General features: G+C 38.0%; 1 protein-coding gene across 10 annotated transcripts in view; it reads right to left on the minus strand.

The window, feature by feature from the left end:
* The window catches only part of CDH19 (cadherin 19), a 113,985-nt gene that overhangs the window by 76,538 nt on the left and 10,351 nt on the right, over positions 1-27,096 (minus strand). For 4 of the 10 annotated variants that reach the window (XM_083823510.1, XM_083823511.1, XM_083823516.1 and 1 more), the window contains one exon: positions 24,614-24,719. The exons of 5 other annotated variants lie outside the window; for them this stretch is intronic. The gene's annotated coding sequence lies outside the window, so the exon portion shown is untranslated. Of the gene's footprint in view, positions 1-24,613; positions 24,720-27,096 lie in introns of those variants that run through there. One more of the 10 variants, XM_083823503.1, reaches the window with a different exon arrangement.

Here is a 27,096-nt window from a genome sequence, read left to right on the forward strand (position 1 = left end):
GTCAAAAGCCTTACTGAAGTCAAGGTAGATCACATCCACAGCCTTCCCCTCATCCACCAAGCGCGTCACTTGGTCACAGAAGGAGATCAGGTTTGTCAAGCAGGACCTACCTTTCATAAACCCACGCTGACTGGGCCTGATCGCCGGTTGCCCTGCAAGTGCCGCGTGATGACACTCAAGATAATCTGCTCCATGAGCTTCCCTGGCACTGAGGTCAAACTATCAGGCCTATAGTTCCCCAGGTCTACCCTCCGACCCTTCTTGTAGATGGGCGTCACGTTTGCTAGCCGCCAGTCGACTGGGACCTCCCCTGATAGCCAGGACTGCCGATAAATGATGGAAAGCGGCTTGGCCAGCTCCTCTGCCAGTTCGCTCAGTACCCTCGGGTGGATCCCATCCTGCTCCCCATCCCCTTCCACCAGCTCAGGGTACCAGGTATCCAGAGAACAACCGGTCTTGCCGCTAAAGACTGAGGCAAAGAAAGCATTGAGCACCTCAGCCTTTTCCTTATCTTTTGTAACTAAGTTTCCCCCCACATCCAGTAAAGGATGGAGATTCTCCTTAGTCCTCCTTTTTGCGTTGATGTATTTGTAAAAACGTTTTTTGTTATCTTTAACGGCAGTAGCCAGATTGAGCTCCAGATGAGCTTTGGCCTTTCTAATTTTGTCCCTGCACAGCCTCGCAACATCCTTATAGTCCTCTTGAGTAGCCCGCCCTCTTTTCCAAAGATTATAAACCCTCCTTTTTCTCCTAAGCTCGAGCCACAACTCTCTGCTCAGCCAGGCCGGTCTAGTTCCGCTTCAGCTCGTCTTTGGGCACGTGGGGACAGACCGCTCCTGAGCCATTAAGATTTCCTTCTTGAAGAGTGCCCAGCCTTCCTGGACTCCTCTGCCCTTCAGAACCTCCTCCCAAGGGACTCTGCCAACCAGTGTCCTGAACAGCTCAAAGTCAGCCCTCTGGAAGTCCAAGACAGCAGTTTTACTGGTCCCCTTCCTGACTTCGCCAAGAATAGAGAACTGAACCATTTCGTGGTCACTCTGCCCAAGACAGCTCTCAACCACCACATCTCCCACCAGTCCGTCACTGTTTGTGAACAGAAGGTCTAGTGGGGCACTTCCCCTGGTAGGCTCTCTAACCAGCTGCGTCAGGAAGCTATCTTCCACGCTCTCCAGAAACCTAGACTGCTTTCTCTGGGCTGTGTTGTGCTTCCAGGATATGTCTGGGAAGTTGAAGTCCCCCACAAGAACAAGCGCTGATGATTTCACGGCTTCTGCCAGCTGCCTGTAGAACTCCTCATCAGTCTCCTCATCCTGGTTCGGTGGTCTATAACAGACCCCCACCAGGATGCTTGCCTTGTTGGCCTCCCCTCTGATCCTAACCCAAAGAGACTCAATCTTATCATTCCCAGCCTCAAGTTCCTCAACATCTAAACACTCTCTAATATAGAGAGCCACACCGCCACCCCTTCTGTGCTGCCTGTCCCTTCTGAAGAGCCTATAGCCAGACATTGCAGCACTCCAGCCATGCGAGTGGTCCCACCACGTTTCCGTGATGGCAACCAAGTCATAGCCTTCCCGCTGCACGATGGCTTCCAGCTCCTCTTGTTTGTTACCCATGCTGCGTGCATTAGTGTAGATGCACTTCAGTCGGGCCATTGCCTTCTTCCCCGGCTTTGCCATTGTTCCCCCCGGCACAGCTCCAACAAGCCTAATTTCAGCCCCGTCCCCCTTCTTTCCTAGTTTAAAGCCCTCTCAATGAGCCCTGCCAGCTCCTGGGCTAGGATCCGTTTTCCCCTTAGAGATAGGGACCCGTCTGCGTCCATCAGGCCGGGTGCCGAGTAAAGTGGCCCATGGTCAAAAAACCCGACATTTCTGTGTTGGCACCAGCCTCTGAGCCATGTGTTAATCAGGTGGGCTTTCCGTGTCCTCTCGGTACCCCTCCCTGCTACTGCAGGGATGGACGAAAACACCACCTGTACTCCCCCTCCATCCACTAACCATCCCAGTCCCCTAAAGTCCCGTTTGATAGCCTTCAGGCTTCTCTCTTCAAGATCATCACTGCCAGCCTGGACTATCAAAAGAGGGCAGTAGTCAGAGGGGCAAACCAAGTTGGGAAGCTTCCTAGCAATATCCCTGACCCTGGCCCCAGGGAGGCAGCAGACTTCCCTACGGGTAGGGTCAGGTCAACAAATAGGGCCCTCCGTTCCCCTGAGAAGGGAGTCGCCTACTACAATCACCCTTCTGTCTTTCTTGGTGGAGGCAGTCTTGAGGCATGGAGTCGGCTTCCCCGCCCTAGGCATCCTCCTGGGTAGACTTTCTACCTCGTCCTCACCCACCGGTCTCTCAAGCTCCAGGGCCTCAAATCTGTTACATAAGGGCACCTGGGAAGGTGGGGCCAGTAGGGGGGGGCGTTGCCTGAAAGGTCGAGCAGGGACCTGTCTCCATCCCTCCTCAACTTCTACGTCGCCCCCCTCTGCCCGACAGCGACAGGGCAGGGGGTCCATCCCCATTTGGGGCGTCTCACCCTGGTACCTCTCCTTCAGGCCCTGCAGGGAGTCACTCTACCAGTCTATCTCCCGCTCACACTCCCTAATAGCCCTCAACCTCTCCACCTCCTCTTTGAGTTCTGCCACCAGGCGGACCAGGTCATCCACCTGCTCGCACCTCACACACATGGTGCCTCTGCCTCCCTCAGGTGGCAGCAACAGGCTCAGACACTCCCTGCACCCAGAGACCTGAACTGCCGCATTGTTGAGCAGGCGGTCAGTCTGGGTGGCCACAGACTTTCTAGAGAGAGTGCTCTGCCTGGTGAAGACCATCGCAGCCCAGCTAGCAGTCGACAGCCATTAAAGATGTTGTTCTTATGGGCGGGGGGAAACTCTGCCCCCTCTGACCTCCCTGCTCGCCCTGCCTGCGCGAACTGCCACGCAAACTGCCGCGCCCCGCCCTTCTGAAGCACCACGCCCTGTTTGCCCGCCCTGTTCACCCCGCTCCTGGTCGCTCGCACTCCCTAGGGGCTGCTTTTGAACGGCCGGGGAGGGGGCACTGCTGGCTCTGCCTACGCCTCGTCAGCCTCCCTCACGGAGGCTGCTGGGTCCTGGCGGCTCCCTCGAGCGGCCTCGATGTCGGAAAAAAAGCCCTGCCTGTCCCGGTCCCCTGATCCGCTGCAGAACGCGTCTTCCCCAGAGCCGATCGCCTTGGCAAGTCAAATGTGTGACATTCCCAGTTAACATCTGGCAAGTTGAAGTCACCCATAAGGACAAAGGTGGATGATTTAGAGGTATATCTTAATTTCTTAAAGAGTAATTAATCAATGTCAACATCCTGTCTTGGTGGCCTATAGTAGACTCTCACAATGACATCTGCTTTATTTGCTTGTCCTTTAAAACTTACCCAGAGGCTCTCAACCATGTCATTGTCAACTGCAAGCTTCATACAGTTCATCCCCCTTCCCTCCTCCACCCCCCCCCATACAGTATAATACAGAAGAAACTTTACTTTATTAATTTAGTAAAGTTTAAACTGATGATTACAAAAAAAAAAAAAAACCAACAAAGTTTTCCAAAGTATGTAATTCAAAAAATGCATCATGTCAACTGATTGAAGTAAAAATTGTTATTTTCCCCTGGTTCATAAAACTTTCCTGAACCTACACAGTAGGAATATTAACAACATTCAAATATTCATTCTTATAAATAAATTCAATAAATAAATACAGCTTTAAGTCTGCTAATGATATTTCCAGTGGAAGTTAGATGATTTTGTCCCTAACTGCCCAAAGATTCTATTATTTAAAAACAAAACAAAAAAAAAAAAAACAAAACATTTAAACATTAAACATTTCTCTATCGGTTTGTCTTATTAAACATCTACAGTGGGTATGTAAAGTGTCAGACTATTTCAAAAAGGTGATCTTCAACAAAACCGGAAACAAAATGTACAAAATAATATCCTAATATACATCAAACAAGGTAGTAAGTCTTCCCCATCTTCTGTATTTAATGTTATATAACACAAAATTTGCATATTATAGCTTAATACATTTTTTAACATAAAATTTTACAACCACCCTTAAGATAAGCAATATATAAGGGAATGTAAAATTGTTTAAAATGTAATTTATGAGTATTAAAATTAACATTTCCAATTACAAAGTGTAATATTTATTCTCTAGAGGTCAATGATATGACATTTCATTTTCAGTCATATTTGACTTTCTACCCTTTGTGCTTCTAAGGCCAATGCATTGGCACAAACTAACTCACTCTTTAATGCTGCTTCTTTACCACTTGATTTTATTTCATAAATCCTTCAAACTAATAGAAAAATATATGCAGTCCTGATGTAATTCTCTTAAAATTAGGGGCACAGCTCAAGAAATAAATTAATTTTAATGTGTTTTTTTTATATTATGTGCAGTAATGTCTAGGAAACTCTAATAGCAGTTTCATTGCATTAGGCACTGAACATACAGAGTAAATAGTAAGTTCCTTCATCCCCCAAAATATGTAACTTAAATATTTCAATGAAAAATTAGATTTTATTTTGTCCTTTAAATGATTGTGTCTGATATTCATAAATAAGTAAATAAACAAAATAACAAAAAAATCATTATTCTATTTGATCTTATTATTTTAAGTATAATAAGGAATATACCAGAAAATGGATTCTTCTTTCAACAGTAATAAGAAAGCTTGTGAAAATTTGTGTGTCCATACTAGAACACTTCCAGTGCAATGGCTTTACATGTGAATTGTCCTGTATCTGTGGGTTTGAAAAGCTGGAGATTTTCAAAGGGAATATGTTTGTATAAGATTTGCATATTCTTCTCAGTGACTCAATTATGTCAGAAACAGATTAAAAAAAAAGAAAAAAAAACCAGTGCTGAAATCTCAGCTTTGGAGTCTTGCTATTCATGAATTGTAGCTATAAGTACAAAGAAAACCAGATGTTTAGAGTTCCCTGTATATTTTGAAGACACGAATTATGCATCTGTGTTTACTTTGTGTTCAGTACTTGTTAATTCAATTGTCTTTCCTTGTCTGTAAGGAAAAAATAAAACTTACATAGGCCTGTTACACACACAAAATACAAGTAAAAAAGTAAGACTTGCTTAGTCTAATAACTGAAGAAGACGTGTTGCTCTGTCAGATACTTTAAGGTGATCTTGTAAGAAGCACTCAGTGATATTCAGCTCTGAGTAGAAGAGTAGTTACTAGGAAGAGCAACAATATTACATACACAGTATGGATATGTCCCAATTCTATTACATCCAGAGACCTGTTCAGGTTTGTTTCTGTCTTTTTGCAAGCCTTGACAGAAAGTTGACTGTACAAGCCATTAATTTTAAGAACAATTCACTTCATCAGATTTATCCAGGTTGAGAGAAAGAGTTATTTGTTATAAGCTAAAAGTCAAGTATACTCTAAAACAAAATCAGCTACCTAGTAAAACAGAACGATATGAAATATAACTGGGTATTAAACTGGAGAGCTGAAAGAAGGTAATTATTTTTAAATATGGCACCAAATTAAGGAACAGTTGGTATTTGCAAAGAACAGATGTTAAAAATCATTATTGTAACCACTGGTAATATTGTATCTTATAATAAGCAATATACTAACACAAAATAGTGTGGGAGCAAAAAGAAACCTATGGTGATAGTACTCAGTTTTCAGAGCAAAAAAGCTATCTTGATTAATGTTAATTGAGATATTAAAATGTAGTATATACCTTAAATCATCTTACAAAGGTATGTTTTCTCATTAACTGAGAAAAGAGAAATCAGCATCCTTTCATCAGAAAAGGAGCCTATGTGCCTAAATCAGTAAGAAAGTTCACCAAACCCTGAATAAAGACTGAAACATAAAGAAAAATGAGAGTGAAGCCTTATTGAGTGCTAAGTGGAAATGAGCTTCTCACATCTGCAGCTGAGCATATGACAAACATCATTATTGTGAACATAAATATAACTATGTAAGTTATACGCACATTTGAACAGTGCAAAAGTACTACTCCCCAAAGAGGGATGTCACAGACTGCTGCTAGCCAACCAAGGAAAAGAACTACATTTCCTCATTTCCTATACCCTTCTGTAAACATATTGTTTCAGAATCAATGGGCCATTCAACAGAGATGTCAAAGGAACAATATGAAAATGTGAACCAACTGACTATCTAGCTCACAGTACAGTTAACTAATAATGAAACAGGAAGAAATTATGTGCCAGAAAACAAATACACAAAGGAAACCTCAACAAATAAATAAATAAATAAATAAACAGGAGTGGGGGCTGCTGTGGTAGGCGAAGTTAAAAGATAGAATGCACCCTCAAATACACTGGGGTAGGTCCTTTTTTTTTTTTTTTTTTTATTGGTTGGTTGGTTAGTTTTGGTTTTGGTGTTTTGGTTCTCCTACAGTTAAGAGCTATCAGAAGTTGGCATACTCCATGACCATAGAGAAAGAACTTCCAAAGAACTTCTGAGAATGGAGAATGATCTGCCTTGATTCTCTCTTCCTCTGCTGCTGTTTTTTAATTTTGTTTTTGTTTGTTTGTTGTTGTTTTTATAACAATATATTTTTTTAAAAAATGATATCTTTAGGTAGTATATGTTTTTTGTTGATGTTAATATCAATAATTTAAATACACAGATTAGGAAGACAGATAGATAAAAGGCCTGGGATTACAAGTTGCAAAAATACAAGCTTCTCTTTAGAACAAAACCAGAATAAAACCTAAAGTTGAACTTTTCCCAGTTTACATGGACAACCTCACCTAATAGCACTATTGTGAAAGGTTTTAGTCCATTTTTCTCAGGGTTTTAAAATATTTTCTGCAGCCTGTACTTGTCTTGATGGTCCCCGCTTCGTTTTCTAATATTACTGCTTATTATATTTTATGTGTTCCTTTCCTACGTTCTAATAACAAAATTGAATTTTCAAGGATAAAAAAAAGACAGGAGGGGAAAGACTTACATAATGTAATTCATACAAAAGTGCTGCAAGTGGCTCATTTAGACATTGTTTTGACATATGGGCTAAATTAAGACTTTAAATAGTACAATATATCTTTTAATGCAAAAGAAAGAGTATAAATGGGACTCAATTAATGAGCAGAAAATGTAAAAGACATACTGGAAAAGCTTCAAATTGGTTACTAAAATAAACCAGCAAAATTAATAGATAATGACTCCTGTAGCTCACTGTCATGTCCTCTTAACCACAACATCAATCAGAAAAACAAACAAACAAACAAAAAAACTTGCTTACACCCACTTATTTTACTTATTTAAGTTGCATGGGTGAACACTCTGATGAGGATAATTGTATTTTTAAATTGCCAACACAGAAGTAAATAAATTAAAAAAAAAAAGTTTATTCTTCAACAACAAGGCATCTATTAAAAACTCTTGAACCCTCAAGGTGAAGGGATGGATTCTGCAGGTGGATGAGTGAAGTCAAAGCAGACAGCCCAGCCATGGGAGAGGGAAAAATGCAGAGAGGAAGGAAAGGAGCAAGTCTCTGTCACAATTCACCAGTACTGGTTTTCTTCCCTAGGGCCTGGAAGGAGGGGCAAAAGGCAGCAATATACAAAACTGTGTGTTTAGCTGCAAAATGAAGAAGACAACATAAGGCTTTATTTCCTTTCCTATAACTGTTAATGCAACTGCATATTACTGTCTTGTGGGATAATTCACTTCTGGCTTCAACAATTTTATTTCATGCTTACAGAGGAAAAACTGATGAGGTGTTGTGATTATTTATATTAAGCATGAATGTTGTCTTTCTCAGAAACATCCCAAACTAATGTATATTTCTTCTACACATGGTGTGAAAACTCCACTTTATAGTTGCTACCTCATCCTTTATTAGTAAACCACCTTTTTTATTTTCTCACATAAAAGTAGATGATTTCTGGTGTAGATAAATATGTAAAATGCAAAATATTAAGATCATTTACTTAACTCTTTGTTGGTTTTGACCTAATAGTACAAAGACTTTTTCTTGCTGCAACATTTTTAATTTCTTACAAGGCAATCTAACCAAACCTTCATCCAAGGCCCTATGACTTTTAGCACCGCCTTAGACTTAAAAATCCTTTTAAGTATTATTATTTATTTTATCTGGTTTCTGCTGTACTACAGTTCTATTTTTTTTTCTACTTTCATTCTTGATCACTGTCATAAACATGGTACTTTCTGATTGTTATTTTATATGTCATTTACTATAATACTCTTTTCAAGGTTGCTAGTATGCCCTACAGAGTAGTTTCTCTGTGTCTTCAGATGTTTCCAACTTTTTTCCTCATGAATTCTTTTTTAATTTTTGAAATGGTCATGCACTGATATTTTAAAGAGAGACAGGAGAAAAAAATAATATGTCAGATGAGGTAAAACACCCTAAATTCAGACTGAAAATTATGATCCAAAGGGTCCTTAGTTAACTATTTAGCATATGACAGAGGAAGTCTCCATGGAGAGGAACTGTGGGCTCTGGCCTTCAATAAGCTTCCAATGAAAAAAACCACTAATATCTTCCTTCACTTTGTAAGCACTATCATTTAACTACTGTGGGCATTGCTGTTGTTTTTAAATGATGGTGCAATATTTCCACAGCAACAGTGGAGAATTTATAACTTCAGAAACAAGCACGATAAGTCTCTGCTGATATTCCTGGATACAGTGTCATATTGAGAAAGAACAAGCAGAAATTAAATTACTCACAATAAGCTTTCAGAAACAGACTTATTTGCCCATAGTCTTTCTATGTGCTGTGGTATCTATAGCTATAGCTATAGCAATAGGTATATAATCTATCTATATTTATACCTGTATTTTTTTCCCCTGTACCTTTTTCCGCAGAGGAAAAACTAAAGGACATTTAGGTATATTTGCTTTCTTACATCTGTACACATACGCAGGCCTGAAACTTTCCAGCTGTAGTCTATCATAACCTGTTTAATTATGTTATCTTGCTTTGGTCAGTTTAATAATTGCATATATAAAGCAAAGATATCTTTCTCTGTTTGTTCTGGATGCTATATGCAGCTAAATCTTATAAAAAATTAGGTTTGGTCATTCACACAATCTCAAGGATAAACAGTGCAATGATTTAGATATGAGTTGGCAGTGTGGAGAAATATGATTGAGAGCAAGCACTGAATTGAGAGTCTAGAATGCAGAAGAGAAGTGAGCAGTTTTTAATGAAATTAAAATATTACAATAAAGGAAACACTTCATGCAAATGAATAGAGATAGATAACAAACTTTACATCTGAACATTGTTAAACTGCCCAGGGAACAAGAATGTGTTATAAATAGGGCAATCTTTCGAAAGAAACGATGAAAAGTTTATCATACAAAAAATTTTGAGAGAACTACATAGCTATTGTGGTATTTAATAAAGAAACAGTTAATCATGACAGAGGAGTATATTAAAATATATGAAAAAAATAATAATGTTTTAAAATCTGCTAATAATGAAGGTGAAAAGAAAAGATACACATGAAATAATAGGAAAGATATACATGAAATAACAGTATTCGAAGTGGTCATTGTGGATAGTACTAAAAAATAATGGGCTTCACTCTAAGGAAGAAAGTATGAGATCACTCTAAGGAAGAAAGTATGAGATTAGATATCAGAAAAAAATATACATTTGTTTTTTACCATCATGGAGAATACTTAAGTGCTGTTTCTTGTGTTTAAAACAATAGGCATTGGAGTAGAAGTGTTTTAGGTAGGTTGCAATTTGATGCAACAAGAAAAAGTCTGAGAGTGATAGAGGTCTAGACGTAAAGTGGAAGCTATGTTATACCATACAGCTTTTAGAACAGGTTATTCAAACATCTGCCAGTGATGTTTTAAATTCATTTGACTCTGTCTTTGGGCAAAGGAGTGATCTAATAGCATGTTAAGGTCCATCCCAGTCTCATTTCCTATAATTACAGGACACTGGGATATGAGGTCATGTTAACATCGTATCTTTTAATATCCGAAGGTTGCCGAACCATTTGTTTCAAAAATCAGTTTTCAAAAACATATTTGTCTCCAGACAATATTTCTACCTGTTATCTTATTGTCCACCACTTAAACATTTAAAGATTGATTTACACTAACTGGATGAAGACTTTTTCTGTTTTCAATAGATTTTAAACTACTGAAATAATGAATAAAGCACAGAAACACTTTTTTTTTTTTTTTAACTTTATCTCTCTATCATTCTCTGATATCTTTTAAATCTTTTTATGTCATTAGTTTCAGAATGTGGTGGGTTTGTTTATTTTGTTTTGTTTTGTTTATTCGTTTGTTTGTTTTTCCCCATTCCTATTCTTGTCCCTTTGTAAGCTCTCATCAACATCAGATAGCCTGGCATCAAAACTAAGAAGGACAGTGATTTTGATTTGAACTAGTGAGTATAGTATCTGAATCTCATTTAAAAATCCACTCCTATTCTGAGTTGATTATAACGTCTTTATAAAACATAATGCTTTCTGCCCTTCTAGATCATGAATATGGTCTAACAAGAGCTGACTTCCACATCTAACCTCCGTTTTGAAAACCAGTGATATAGAAAAAACAATAGTTTTTTTTCCTTTAGAGAATTTATTTCATTTCTGGATTAGTATTAATTTAAAAACATTCCTGAGACTTCAGTCCCTGGTCAGATAGAAATTACAGTTTTAGGAACATGACAATGAATGTACCATCCACTTCACTTAATTCACAGAATTAAATAGCAATGTCAAATTAACCAAACAAAAGAAAAAGCTTGGAAATTTGTTTCACATATTCACATAAATACGTGTATTTTTGCATTAAATATTTGAAAGCTGAGTACTGATGCCAGAGTCTGAGGTTTATTTGCAATATGCAGGTTTATCCATTTTAAATAAAAGAACTTGCACAACTCCCAGATGCTTGTTTTGCTTAAAAATAAATTGCTTATTCAGCTTATGGAATATTCTAAAGTGCTTTATATCAACCAAAGTTACTATCACATATATTTGAGTGATTTTTGGCTTTACCGAGGATCATTATTTATGTAATTCCAACAGATATATGACTCCTCTACAACACACTTTCATTAAGATTTAATAGGTTATTCCTAGTGAGTTAGCTTCTTTCGTTCTTTCAATTTTTTCCCCATACTATCTCATGTTATTACATAAAATCAAATTTTAAGAAGTAATGCACCTCAGTGACATTTCGTAGTGGAGAATGGGTTTCTGAATTCTTAGCAGAGCAATACTTAAGAAAGAATGTCTTACAGATGTTGGAGTACTCTCTGTTTTTCATGTGGTAGTACAATAAGAAACATGACAGGGAAAGGAGGAGGAACCTTGAAGTGGTAAGAAATGAAATCTTGGGGGAAAGAAGTTGAGTGACCTTCCTCTGTCATATGGATGGCATAGTCCTAGATCAATGATCAGTTCTATCAGAACACATGCAACTGCCTGAGTGACCCCAACTTGCAATTTCTGGTGGGTATCAGTTAATGCTGTAAAGAAGAGCTGGACTGGTAATAAATAGAAGGGAATGGAAGGGAAAAAAAACCGAAGACGTTTTGATACAAATTTCCAAACAGTATGAATCCTCAGAGAAGGACTGATGGCCCAGCACACGCTATATCTGCTGAGTTTACTTTGTGTGTATGTATATGTAATTTCATGAAGGTCTCATGCTGAAAACTGTATTTTACTTTTATGTATGTCTTCCCATGTTTTCTGAATTGTAATAAAAAGAATTATTATGATGAAAGAATGGCTGAATTCAGCACTCACGTGTCTAACATGTAAGTCAAGCAAGCAAAAAAAAAAAAAAAAAGCTGAGCAATGCACAGCAATGATATGCAAAGAAAAGGAATCTTGCTTTGCTAATTGACTAAATATATCAAATACAAGGTGAAAAAGTCAAGCTATGGTATTATGTGGTCGAGATATTATGTTTCTTTTGAACTCCAAAATTCAGGGAGAGGAGTGAATTATTAACTTTGTCCTGAATTCCTTCATTGTTCAATCCATCAGCTGAGGTTTTGATCCAAACCAGAAACCTTGCAATTGACATACATATTATCTCCTTCCCATTTTAAAGCCAAAATGGCAACCAAAAACATCTCAAAACATGAATATTTAATTGCATCTTCTGTGTAAATTGAAAGGAAACACAAAATGAGTGTTAAATATATAAGATAAATAAATATATAAAAAAATAAATATATATATAAATAGATAAATAAAAAGATAAGCCATAAAGATGATAAACAGACCCCACATTTCTTCTATAATACAAAATTTACTTCTCCCATGTTTACCTATATGAAGTCTCATGGTGTAAATCTGCAGAAGTTAATAGTCGCTGAAAAAACAGATTGTAATGCCAGAGATGGCTTCTAATGTTAAGATTCCAAAATCCTCTTTATTTGAAGTCCTCTTAAACTTCAAACTCTAATGTCTGTCTTGTTTTTCAGTCTCTTGAAAATGATGCGTGGTATATATTATTTGAACATAAAGAAAAAATTCCCACTTGAACACCTTGTTTTGTATAAAATGCTTATCCATGTAATTCTGCTTACTGAATATAATCATAAGACACTGTATATCCTTGTTGGGTTTCTTTTTGTTGTTGTTGTTTGGAATTGCTAAGCCACTATCCATCATATATGAGAAGCTGAGGCAGTCTTGTGAAGTTCACACTGACTGGAAGAGAGGAAACATCACCCCCATTTTTAAAAAGGGAAATAAAGGAAGACCCAGGAAACTACAGACCAGTCAGTCTCACCTCTGTGCCTGGCAAGATCATGGAGTGGATCCTCCTGGAAACTATGCTTAGGCACATGGAAAATAAGGAGGTGATTGGGACAGCCAACATGGTTTCACTAAGGGTAGATCACGCCTGAGAGATCTGGAGTGATGCTTTCAGGTGTGGTGCCCCCAGCACAAGAAGGACGTGAAAGTATTAGAACGAGTCCAGAGAAGGGCCATGAGGATGATCAGAGGTCTGGAGCACCTCTCCTATGCAGACAGGCTGAGAGAGTTGGGGTTGTTTAGCCTGGAGCAGAGAAGAATCTGGGGAGATCTTATAGTGGTTTTCCAGTACCTGTGGGAGGTGTCCCTGCCCATGGTAGAGAAGTTTGAATTAGATGGTCTTTAAGGTCTCTTCCAACCCAAACCATTCTAGGATCTTATGTTTCTATGATTCTTAAACAAGCAAATACAAGTCAGAGTGAACAAGGACTATAATTCAGTTCTAAAATGGTCTTACTGGTGATTTGTACATTATATCTATGTCTGTCACTGGCTCTTCTCTCTAGTGGTTATTCCTTCTTTTTCTGTTCTCAGTGGATATAGGAAACCCCACGTAGCACTGGGAGATGATGCCCTCTGCTGAACTGCACGTGTCTCTCCTGTAGGATGCTGAATAGTGCATCTGAGGCAGCTGGGGGGAAAGATCACAATCTATGTTCTCACTGGTTTGTCAAGGGTACTCGAATTAACACCAAATAGACTGATTTTGAATGTTTTTCCTGTTTTTCTTTTAATGACCCTTACTCTGCTTGTGAGTACTAGTACTTACAACAGTATCCTTCTCTGTATTCAGTGTTGTAGCACAGCAATATTTAGACATATAAATAAGAGTTATGGAAATAAAGTAGCTGTCGAGACCTTGGAAATGTATGTGGATACATACACATGTAGATTCTCATATACATACACATATGCACTCCTATTTACATCTATAATCAATACTTCCAGCCCTAATACTCCTTCCTGCAAACAGGAAAACAGAATTTCATGCAGATTTCAGATTTTTGACCAAACATCCATTAGCCAAAAGCATGATTTAAAGTCTAAGACACATGAATCACGTGGAAGTTGACTGCTTTTATCATGAATGTGAACTGTTGTGCAAGCAGGTACATGGCTGTATCCACTTTGATTCACTGATCTTTTTTAAAGATGTAAACCTATTTTTCCAAGACAAATGAAGTGATAAATGTAATAAACCTAAGCACTCATTTTAGGAAAAAAGCAAATGGTTTTAGTATTTTGCTGAAGAAGTAAAAGCCCCATAAGACACAGCTTTCACCTCCCCAAAAAGGTAGACTCGAAAGACCAAAGGAAAAATAATAATAATAAAAAAAAAACTTTTTGCCTAAAAATGAATCAGCAACAAAGGTGCAAGGAAGGGGGATAAGGCCAGCATACTAGGGTGAAGGTTCATTCCACACACATCCCCAACTATCGTCGTTTCCCCCCACTCCCCAAGAAACACCCAGCAAACAGCGGCAGATGTCACCCTGACAGGGAAAGTGGCAAGTGGCCATCTCAGCTCTGTTTGTAACTTCTTTCACAAGAGTCAAGCTGCTTTTTCCACTCCATTCAGCATGTTTGTGAGTGCTTGATTTGTTCAGAAAACAAAAAAGGGCAAGAGCTCCAGAATTCAATAGAAGGTCAGAATGGCAATCTCTTTTGCCAGGTCGGGCTTCCTTTTATACCATGACATCTGGTGCCATTACCAGAACAAATTAGAGCAATTCAAACCACTAGCAGGGGAAAGAAGGCTTTTTGTTTTTCATGCAGCAGAGCTACAGATTTGAGGGCAGGCTCTGGGGCTCCCACCAACTCAGCATAGCAAGAGATTTGCTACACTTGTTTTACAGATTCTGACTGCAACAAATGTAATCAGTGATTAAATTAAAGATGTCCATCCTTCAGTACAGCCTCCACAAAAAGAAGAGAAGAAATAATTACACTGATGAGTTTGCACTTCATTTTCAGGCTGTTAAAGCACAAAGCATTACCATCTCAGAGGACTGTCCTTCAGAATGCATAGCATGGCTCCCCTTCCCCCATCTAGCATTTTAAATCTGTGTCTAATGGAATTATCTTTTATTCTGTATTCCAAGAAATAATAATGCATATTTTGCTTACAGATGTGTAGCCTCTTTAGTCTATTTGCTACATTAATTCAGTTACTGATATTAAATATTTTTGAACATCTGTTCATTTTTATCTATATTATTCGTATTCTTCTTCATCTCCTCCTATACTTTAATAGAGCCAAATTCTTTCTACTGCCTACAGACGGGAGAGCTCCACAGTTAACACATCTTCTAGGTACATTAGCTGCAGGCAAAAATGGGTCTTAAATGTGTAATCTCTACTTGTTAGTGGGACTCTGTTCAACAGCAAAACAATTTATTTTGTCAAATTGGACTGAATCACACTTTCAGGGGACTTCTGCAACTTTTATTGTTAAAATCTTTCCTCTGTAAGAATTCAATTTTCGTTTTGATTGTATAGGCTTGCTTTACAAAACATACCTTGCTGTGATCTATCATTGAAGCAGGAAAATGCGTCTTGATGAGGTTGAGAAAATTTGTATGTGCAATACCAGGATCTCTGCTCCATTAATAAGGAATATCAATGTCTTAGTATCTCAGACATTATGCAATATTAACTATTAACTCAGCATTTGTACAAATCTCCTGATCAGGAATAAAACTCATCTTCAGCATGAGACCCTATGCTGAGACATGGCTCTGACCCCTTGCTTTTGTACTGATGGCCGCTTTCACTTGTAGTATTGTTATATAGACTTTGAATCCATAGTACATTTTCACTCAAACTGCAGATTGTTTAACTGACTGTATCACTGCTGTACACTTACATATGCATAGATTTATGATAGGAAAATAAGTCTTTGAAAATAGATCTTTAAGAATACCATGGGTACCCTTTAGACAGAGATAAGGCATTTGTTCATGGTTTTATATGGAAGAACCGTACTCAGTACAGATGAGGATTGAAGTATTTAAGCATTGAATTCCAGTGACACTGTAAAACTAATCCATCACTAATAAAAGAGTAACTGTCCTGACTCTGCCAATAATAGCAACTTCTGTAATTTTTGTATTTTTTTATATCCTCATTGCAATTTATAGTTTTCCAGAATTGTGATCTCATGAAAATAACATGTTACTAATGTAGTTCATAGGGGCATGGTGCAAAGTTTCCACCCTCTGTGTACTAGCTCTTATCTGCTAGTGTTTACTCAATTACATCATCCACAGTCAGACATGATACTGTTTTGCCAACACAACCCTTGGTACTCGAGGACATCCATCTTCAAAGAGTTCAATAGCATTTTTAAAAGCTTTTGGGATACTAGAAAATGTGTCCCCATCATCTAGATTGTTTGGGAAAAAATAAATAAATAAATGAAAAATCTTTCAGCATTAATTATTCATAAGACTTAAAATACTGCTTTAAGATGGAGGCCTCACTATGGAGAGATTATTGCTTGTATAACCCATAATTTGAATCACTGTAACTTGTAACAAATTGTTGTTGTTCTGTTTTGTTTATTTATTTTTGTGGAGCCTGGCATAATTTCTAGAAAGATGAATGCAAGCCTTTCCTAGTGGAGTTTAATTGTAAATCCACTCACTTTATAGGAGAATTTTAGGTTCTGATCCATAAGACCTCAAGAGCTGATATTTGAGACCTAATTAACAGAGATTGCTTCTTTTTTGTTGTTTGTTTAAAAAGAATAATACAACAAACAAAAAAAACAAAAGGAAGCCAAGTTTAAACAATGCTTCAGGATTCATGTCAGGATAGTATCTTGCCATAATAAGTCACAATAAACAAGCCCTTGCAAATACAGAGATCAAACCTGAATTTACCCAGGTATGATCTTTTTATCCATTCATCCAATGAAAACAGTCATACCATCAGGAGTAATTTACATGCTCAAATATGACTGCATTCAGCCATTGCCAACACAAGGGATTAGTATGGTGACCCATCTCAATTATCATCTTTTTTTTTTTTTTTTTTTTTTCAGAATTTGGCAGGCACTGATGGATTAATGCATTTTAAAAGGACACTATGGCTTCAGCTTGGTAAAACTCTTACCATGTTGAGGAGATTACGTTATATTTAGTACAAGATTTACCATAACACATCTATAATAACCAGAAGTCTTAATTTCACATAATACTTAAAAGTAAATGCTATGACTTCTAATGGTCAACTCAGTCTAAGAAAAGCCATCTTAACACAATGCATATTCATTTATTTACACATATCTTACCTCACTGAAAGTACTTGTAAAATCAGTTTAGGATAAATGTCAACAGAAATATAAGCAGGGTTTTAAGAGAGTTGCATTTCACAGAGCATATTTTTACCTAGGGGCATTTACTTGATTCCTGGAAATAATTAATGTCAGAGGGTCCTGAAGAGAGGAGCAAAACTACCTAGGGTCTTCTTCATGATAAATCATTACATGACTTTTGACAGTAACAACTTCTTTGGAGAAATGATGTTTTAGGATACTTGTTTTGCATATTTATTTCACATTATAAAAGACACTGATTTTACTTCTGCTACAAAGAACCCTACCACTTCCTGAACATGCTGACAGAATGTGAATCATATTCAAGGTTGATAACACATTTTCTGTTAAAGATGCATGTCAACCAAGATAGCATTTTTATTTAGCTCTCCTCCTAGCTATTCCCCTTTAAACAGATGCCTTTTAAATGCTCTGTAATTAATGTGAAACTGGTCTGGTTAGGGCAGAGAAAGGGATTGTGACATGACTGATATCATCACCCTCTTTTCTACGGAGCTGAATCAAATTACCTGTGAAAAGTACTTTCTACTCTCTCTTTTTATAGCTTTCCACCTTCAGATATGAAGACAGTGAGCAGAAACTGTAATGTGGACCTAAAAAAAATGTCCTGACCATCAATATGCAAGATTGGCAACCTGAGTAGTTATTATGACCAGTGAACCAGAAATACAGTTCAGTAACTGAAACACACTCAGATGCTCATACTCAAATGCAGGAATTGAAAGGAATGAATTAATTTAATAAAATAAAATGATTTTGAATGAACTTTTATATTAATCTTCTACTCATTCTTACTACAGTAATGTAGATTTTACTGAGACATTGGATCAAAATACATTTTTAGACATATAAGTGTTCTCATTATTTTTTGCTAGATATATTTCTAAAAGCGTTTTCCAAGTTCTTGTTGCCATTATATAGTCAGAGTGCATTTGTTCTCTCAGGGAAAACCAAAGCTATGTGCCTTCACATATGGAAATGTTTTTCTTTTCACTAGAGTGGATAGCCAGGGTTACTGTAAAGGTAAAGGCAAAGGCTTGCAGAAAGGCAAGGTGCAAAAGTCTCAGGTCGCCTGTTCAGGGGCAGGTCACTGTTCCATAGATTAGAAATAACTCTGCTCTCACCCTCAAGACTAGGAGAGCCAAGTCCTGTCTCTAGAAACACACCTGCCTGAATGGGATATTTTTTTCTACTGATTTGATGTAAACAATTACAATAATGGTTACTAAGCTGACTTTCACAGAGAAGAAAAAAAATATATTAAACTGTAGTTCTTTGTTCTGCATGTGCAAAGTAGCAGTCATACACTGTCCTCACAACAGTAGCCTGGCACAAAAACAGCCTAGTTTTGCAGTAGGCTTACAGCCAAACATTTTGAGCAGGCTAACAATAGAAAATGATTTCACAGGCACAGGGTCTGCCCTGAGCTCACCCAGAGGCTTGAAGTCATTCACGCAAGCTCTCTCTTCCACTTGGTCCTTTCCCCCTTGTGCCCTTCACTGACATCCAGAATACAAATCTTCTAGACAAAATCTGATGTTTATATGAAGCTATGACTTGCCTGCAGCTTACAGATTTAGAGTGTCTTTAAGTACTTACTAAAATCTCACAATCAAAAATTGGCATTCTGAGACTCGATGTAATCAACACATTGTGCATTTGCCAAGTGGGATAAAAAGATGGTAACTTCCTCAAAACGGACAAATTAATTTTATGTTCTCAAAGGCATACTAAATGTTAATGAGATTTAGACTTTGGATTTCAGGTGAATACAGCAGAAGTGTTTGGTGCTATAAAGAAACCCCCTAAAGTTTTAGCTCTCACCTGACAACACGGAAAGATGAAAGCAGTGGTCAGACAATATTTATTTCTCAGACCTGACCTGTGGGGTGTTACTGAAAGAGACTTTCTTTCCTTCCTCCAAGAAAAGTAATATGAAAATTAAAATTTCCCAGCTGTTAAAGCACTAGCCAAGGAAACTGGCACTTTATGTTCAAATTTATATATATGGAATATATATTCAATACCTGGTAGAAACTGTCTCCATGTGTCACATAACCCTTCTTTCACCTCTCCCTAATACTGTGGGTACTGTGCACTGCCCAGCTGGAGTCATGGCCTCAAGGGAAAATTCTCATTGATTTCTTTGTGATACAGCCAGCTACTCGCTATGCCTGATGTGTTCAGATCTCTCAAGTATAAGGAGAACCCTTTCCCATCAAACAAACGAACAAAAAACAGGCAATGAAATATTTTTTCAAGATTAGCTATAAAATCCAAGAGGAACCTGATAAACATTTTCTTAAAATCTTTGTGTTCTTGTTTCTCCTCTCCTCTCCTCTCCTCTCCTCTCCTCTCCTCTCCTCTCCTCTCCTCTCCTCTCCTCTCCTCTCCTCTCTTTTTTCTCTTTTTTATAGCATCTCTTTAGCTTCACATCAGTGAGATCTTAATTTTAAGGTGCAGAAATGGATAGGTGATCTGGTGAATATAACTTGTTTTTCATCCCACAAGCTTTCTTCTTTTTCAAATTATCCATCATGGCTTTTGCATATTCATGTTTCCTTTTACACTTAATTTATAAGCATTTGTAAGGTAGTCCGCAGATGTTATTTATAGCAACAGTTCATGTTAAGCCTTTGGAATGACTGTGAAACAAAAAGGTTGTGTTTTTCAGAAATTACTTGGTATGATGGCTATTTTCCACTGAATTTGGAACATCTAAATGCAGCTTAAGATACGCTGTCCCGGTATCCTCACTCATATTGAACACAATCAGAAAGGATCTGTGATGAACATATAGAGTGGAAGGTTCCAGCTGTGATAACTAGCTTTATGGACTGAGAGACATCACTGAAAGATGTGTAATCAGACCTGTGGTATAATTCAGAGAAAAATATTAAATTCCAAGGAGGGTGAGAAAGAAAACGAAAAGAAGAAGAGAGATGTGTGGATGTTCCTTTTTACACCTGTATCATAAATATGCTGAAAAAAAATAGAGAATGTATATGTTTTAATTCTATTTACAAAGATAACATAAACTTGATTTGAATATACTTTATCTGAAAGTCTTGTTTAAAAATAGATTAAATTCTCAGTTATAGATGTGATAAACTAGGCATAAGAATGAAAAATATGCCATAGATCTAATTAAGCACCCTTTCTTCAACACCTCAGAACTGCTTTGAGAGGTTTTATAGACTTTCAATCTCATAAACTGAGAGTTTTCTGGTGCAGCATATGAATATGTTCTCTTCACAGCCTCAGGTGCATAAGATGTGAACTTCCACCAGCAATTTTGATAGTCTTATCACAGCAAAGTGTCCAGGTCCACGTCTTGAAAATAAGGTGCCTTCCCCATGCATATCCAGCAGCTCTGGCTGAAGATGAATTTCTTTCAGATTTACATTTCATGACTTCAGGAGCATGTGGCAGATACTATACATATTATACATACGGACACTTTGCTCATACTTGAAAACAAATTGCTGTCAGACTACATGAGAAGTAGCTGACAAAAACAATAAATAACAAAACACACTTCCCTGCCTTAGTGATCTCATTGCTCTGATGTACTCTGGGATACTTCTGGTAGCATATTCTGATGTATCCTCTGCATTTCAAGGGTTCTTTAAAATCAAATATTTGTTTTACTTGTACCCTCTCTCTTGTTATGACTGGTTCTATAGTTAAAGAAGAGTAACATTCTATCTCCTCTCTGCCTCAAGACCAAAATTTCCCAAATGCACAAAATCAATCACGTTCCGTTCCTTCATAAAGCGTGCTTTGTGGGTTTGTGAGTTTTGCCCTTTTTATCTTGTTTCTACAGTAATATGCATTTTTGCTGTTCTGTGTCTTATAAATGTTCAGTTCTCAAGTTCTAGCCCTATAAAAAGCATATTTCCTCTAAGACAGATATTGGGATCATCTCCTTGAGAGCAAACTGACTCCTAAGGGCATTACCATTGCCTGTGGAAAACACAGGCATGTTGACCTCTTTGTTCTTTGTCCAAGAAAGATTTGTTTCAGCTCCTCTGTGCCAACAGGGGCTTCCACATTTGCTGAAACATTCAATGATGTATCATAAAATCCAGCACCTGGAAAAGGAAACTTCATGCTAGAAATCAGACTCATTTTTTACACTGACAATAATTAAACACAGAAATCCTATAGTCGATGTTCTGTTGAAGTCTGTCTCTGCAAGTCTTTAAATTAAGTCTAAGAAACTTTCTACAAAAAACCTTTTAACTCCACTAGATGTTATCTGTGCTCACATATTACAATAGTAGGTGACAATGTAAAGCTTTAAGATAAATATAAAAATTATGGGATAAAATCTGTCACCTCTGCAATTCAAAAGATTAGATTAAGTGACCAAAAAAATCTCTCCAAAGGCTGGAAATTGATGACAGAATAAGAGCCTTGCCATCTCTTTTTAACCTGATCAGTTATCCCTTTGATGAAAACTGTAAAAGGGACTGCAGAAGAGGCCATACACACCATAAAAAAAAAAAAAAAAAGAAAAAAAAAAAAGAAACCTTTATTTGGATAGAATCCAAGCTGCTACTGAGATTGACCTTAAAGTAGCATTGCAACAAGAGTAATAACTGCAATGCTGAGATATCATTACTGAAAATATGGTATATGTAAGAAGGAACATTTTAAATTCATCCAGCTTTCTTTCCACTATTGATTTTAAGCTTGTTCCTTTTTTTAGTTGTATAAATTTATTTGAGTCATGACTGACTTTTTAAGTTCCTGAATAGCTATTTCTTCCTTCAGGAAGACATAATAGTCTCCGATGTGTGTATGTGTGTGTATGCTTGTGCCTAACAGAAGTCTCATGCAAGAGGAACTAGCAATGAAATTCCAGATAATACTACAAAGGGCTTTTTCCTTGTTCTTTATAAAATAAAAAAATTATGCTAGAGAAAATACCTCTACATTGGAAGAAAAGATCACTGTACTCAGCTGTACTCAGCTCCCCCATTACTGCTTTTCCTGGTCACTTTGGCAAAGTTGAGGGAACTTGTAAACTTTGACTTTTCTCTATACAAGGGATAGAGGAGAAATTCTGTTTAGAAAGCAGAATGTAGATGGTTTGAAATCTAATTCTTGATTCTGAGATTGTTGCTTGTTGCTCAGATGCTCATTCTTCAACAGAAATTCCAAACACTGAAGCTCAAATAATGACACAAAGTATATTAGGACAATACTGTACACTCATGAGTTTTAAAACTGCAAGATATACCTATGATGAGTTAGTATTATTATCAAGATTAAACAAGTAAAAGGGAAAAATCAGAGAGCAGTAGATACAGTGCTGTCAAAGGAGAATGCAAATCTGCTTCTTATATTACTAATTTATTTTGTATTCATGATTTAGAATTTATGGATAAGTATTTTTGTCACATCATCCATCACAGACTGTCACTAAGGGGTGGAAGATAGAAAAATTAAAAACCCGCTTGTTACTGTAAACTAAAGAGCATGAACAGCATCCATCAAAGACAGACAGATAGAAGATAAAGAAGTGTTAACCAGAGCCAAGAGATCTGTTTTTCTTTCAAACGTTTATTAAAATGCTCTAAATGCAGATTTATTTTCTTTTGCTCGATATTTATTGTTATTTCTTTTGCTATGGATGGGAAACTGATAAATTAATTATAAAGGTTTGTAATTTTACTTTTGCTTTTATAAATACGTTTACTTTTGCTTTTATAAATATGTTTACATCTACTGCCAAAATGCTATTTTTTAAACTTTGAATTAGCAGAAATGCATACTATACCAGCTGTTAAGAAAGATGATCTTTCTTTTTCATTGCTGAGAAAGTCACAAGACAATGAATCTATTATTAGTGGAGGACAGATACTGCATAAGGGAACTGATACAAAGTTAGTTGCTGCCAGTGGAAGTCTTTTAATTGATTCAGTAAGCTTTAGATCACGCTAGAGTTCAACTCTTGTGTACCCTTAAACCATAAATATCTGAGCTTTTACTTACAAAGAAATACAGCAATTTACTTTTTAAGACATAGTCTGAATACCAGTCTATTTCCTAATTAGAGTTAATGCATCCATACCTGCAGATTATACAGTGTCAAAATATACACCAGAATCTGTGCTTGTCTTTATAATTGCAAGATGTAACATTTATTACAGCCATGCTACTGGGCCTTAGACAGCAAGTGCAAGGAAATGGTGAGAATATGAAGACTGTACTCTGACACATAATGCACAGTGGGAAACCTCTAACAAAGGCAACCCAGGTGTGAACAAAACAAAATTCAAAGGGCCTTGCTGAGAGGCAACTCAAGTAGTTCTACCCAGCAATTGCACCAACAAGGCTGAAGGGAATGGATAGGACCTGTTTTGGCTGCAGGGGAAAGAAAAAATAAGTGTTTTTAAGGAACTTCAAAACTAAATTAGAGAAGAAAGGCAGTTAGGAACTTTGGGGAAGGTGAGTTAAAATCAAAAAGTAAATCACAAGTTTAGCACGTGTGGATGTTAATGAAAGGCAATGGGACTGTCTAGAAACAAAAATTAAGAAAAACATCAGGAAATGATATTCATTAGTCTAGAGCAACGTAATATACCCACCAAGGGGGAATATATATATATATATATATATATATATATACATATATACACAAAGTAATACATTTAGAATTAGTTTTCACCCAGCAGGAAAAAATATCCATGTATCAGCACAAGCAGCATGTTGAACTTGGCTTCTCAAAGCAGAGTGGTCAAAAAAAGCTAATGTGTTTTCTACAACATTACAAGGAAGTATAAAATGATATAAGGAAATGTCTTAGTTTAAGTTGACCCTTATTTTCGGTGCAGAGCTGATTTGCACGGCATTATCCCAAGTTCATGTCAGCAACACTCCACTGAAATCCTGTACTATCACAGTGTACAGATAGCCAACCTACTGCATTACATTTTGTTTGCAGCAAAAGAGTTCATCCCTCAGCAAAAGCATGTTGGTTGCTGGCATAGCATTCCTAGACTCTTACCTCTGCAATTTTCTATTCTGCAAGGTCAAAAATAATCTCTTTTGCTTCTTCATACACTACAAAATATGAACACTGTGGGAAATTTCAAGATCCCTGATTCTGTACTGGGCCATCAAGGCTGCTTTAGAATTAATATCCATGTATTAACTCCATTTAACTTTGAACATCTGATTTAGGAGTTGGCAGGCTCTTAGGTTCCTTGCTGAGTGTTGAATCATCTTCTGACAGGTGAACATACCTAGAGACAAGGCCCTATTTTAGGTGCTTAAGCAAGATATATAAAGTTAGACATTGAGTTAGGTCTGTATGTGGTAGTGCCACATCGAATTTCCCTGTTACCTTTCCCAGACTATCATAGCTACAGCAGCCCAATTCCTTGTTGTGCAGCTATACAAGAAATTGAGATGAGTTAATAGCTTGCTGCCTCCAAAACGGAGAAGGCAATATCTTACTCCCCAGCTTCAGCTGCTTCCACACTTTTGCCTGTACAGCTCATCCCAACCTTGAGTCATCCCAAGTCCTCCTGTCTGTGCAGTAGACCAATTCAAGTAATTAAATCTGGAAAAAAAAAAAAAAAGACAAGAAAGGTTTGACTAGATGGACTTAGAACCTATGATTCTATGAAAAGCAAATAATTTTCTGTTGTTACAGCAAAATGAATGTGTTTATCTTCCCCTTCCTTTCACAGACTGACAGGCATTTAACTGCAAGAGCAGACATGTCAGAGGGGACATGAGAGAAGGGGTGGGACTGCAGAGAGAGAAAAGCTAGTATGAATTGTGGATGCAGCAGTTGAAGAGGAGAGCAGGAAGAACAGGGGAAGAAGAAGAGGGATATACCTCACACCCCTGCAGCAGCAGAGAGCAGTTAGGATGTATCTGTTGTCTCATAAAGCTGCATCTCTAGAAGCTATTAACTTTTTTTAGATGTCAAAGCCCATGACTGTTTTCTCTCATTTTTAGTTTTTTTTATTATGAGGTAATTTTGGTTAAATAGATATACAGTTAATACATCAGATTTTATATTTAAGTTCTTATTTCCCAGTTTTTAAAACACTTATTTAACAGCAGAAGGAAGTCTGAATGATGCTTATGTTTAATTACTAATTCCAAAGAGCAACACTTAAATATTTTCAAAGCCTCTACAAATTAATTGCATTTACTTATTTTCTTTGGAAAAAAAAATAAAAAAAATCAGTTTAGTTGCGTTACCAGGGTTAGAGACTACAGAGTGTAGTTAAAATACTAAATCCTAACCCAATGAGACCAGCACAGACAGCCTATTGCAAACATATTTCAATAAAATAGAAATAGAAAAGAAAAAAAAATTAACTGTTTTTTTTTCTGCCTAAACACGCTTCCCTTCCCTGTATGAAATTTGCTTTGCTCATTTCCCCTGTGACTCTAAAAGCTAACCAGAAAGAAATTGAGGGCTTTGCTTCACTTCCCTTTTTTGAAGTGTAAACTCAAGCTTTATCTTTGATCTCAGCATAGTCACAGCTGGAGACATCTCATTAGCATTAATTAGATCCTTCAGGTGGAGCTAGCTGTATCATGTGATGTTCTGGGTTCAAAATCAAAAACTCAGTTGTGTGCTGCTATTGCAATCATTCTGTGACTTTGCAAAGGAGTTGGCTTAAGCATGGAAAGCTTTAGTTAACATCACAGTGAAAAGAAATCAAAAGTTAAGGTAGGTAGAGGACTAATCCTGAAACTGTCCTCAACTCTGAGAGCAGCTGTGGGCATCAACAGGACACTGCAATAGCCAATGATCACTAGATACCTTCACCAATCATCCTTAATCCTGAACAAAGTCTAATTCCAGAAGAAACTTGTCTTTGCAAATGCAAAGTCACTTTGATGAAGTTCCCAAACAATCACAGAATCACAGAATCACAGAATTGTAGGGGTTGGAAGGGACCTCGAAAGATCATCGGGTCCAACCCCCCTGCCAAAACAGGTTACTTAGAGCAGGCTGCCCAGGTAGGCATCCAGACGGGCCTTGAATATCTCCAGAGGAGACTCCACAACCTCCCTGGGCAGCCTGTTCCAGTGCTCCATCACCCTCACGGTGAAGAAGTTCTTTCGCATGTTGGTGCGGAACTTCCTGTGCTCCACTTTGTGGCCATTACCCCTTGTCCTGTCCCTACAGATCACTGAAAAGAGGTTGGCCAAATCCCTCTGTCTCCCACACTTTGGGTATTTATAAACATTGATGAGATCCCCTCTCAGTCTTCTTTTCTCCAGGCTGAACAGACCCAGGTCTCTCAGCCTATCTTCGTAGGGAAGATGCTCCAGGCCCCGTATTATCTTTGTGGTCCTCCTCTGGACTCTTTCCAGGAGATCCCTGTCTTTTTTGTACCGGGGAGCCCAGAACTGGACACAGAACTCCAGGTGAGGCCTGACCAGGGCAGAGTAGAGGGGGAGGATCACCTCCCTTGACCTGCTGGCCACACTCCTTTTTATGCACGCCAGGATCCCCTTGGCCCTCTTGGCCACCAGGGCACACTGCTGGCTCATGGTCAACCTGTTGTCCACCAGGACCCCCAGGTCCTTCTCCTCAGAGCTCCTCTCCAGCAGGTCGTCCCCCAGCCTGTACTGATACGTGCGCTTGTTCCTTCCCAGGTGCAGGACTCTACACTTGCTCTTATTAAACCTCATTTGGTTTCTTCCTGCCCATCTCTCCAGCCGGTCCAGGTCTCGCTGAATGGCAGCACAGCCTTCTGGTGTGTCAGCCACTCCTCCCAGCTTTGTGTCATCAGTGTACTTGCTGAGGGCAGACACTATTCCCTCATCAAGGTCATCGATGAAGATGTTGAACAAGACCGGACCCAGCACCGACCCCTGGGGAACACCGCTAGTCACAGGTCTCCAGCTGGACTCTGTGCCGCCGATCACCACCCTCTGAGCTCAGCCAGTCAGCCAGTTCTCAGCCC

This window comes from Anser anser (genome assembly GCF_964211835.1).
Source record: "Anser anser genome assembly, chromosome: 2".
Lineage (NCBI taxonomy): Eukaryota > Metazoa > Chordata > Aves > Anseriformes > Anatidae > Anser > Anser anser.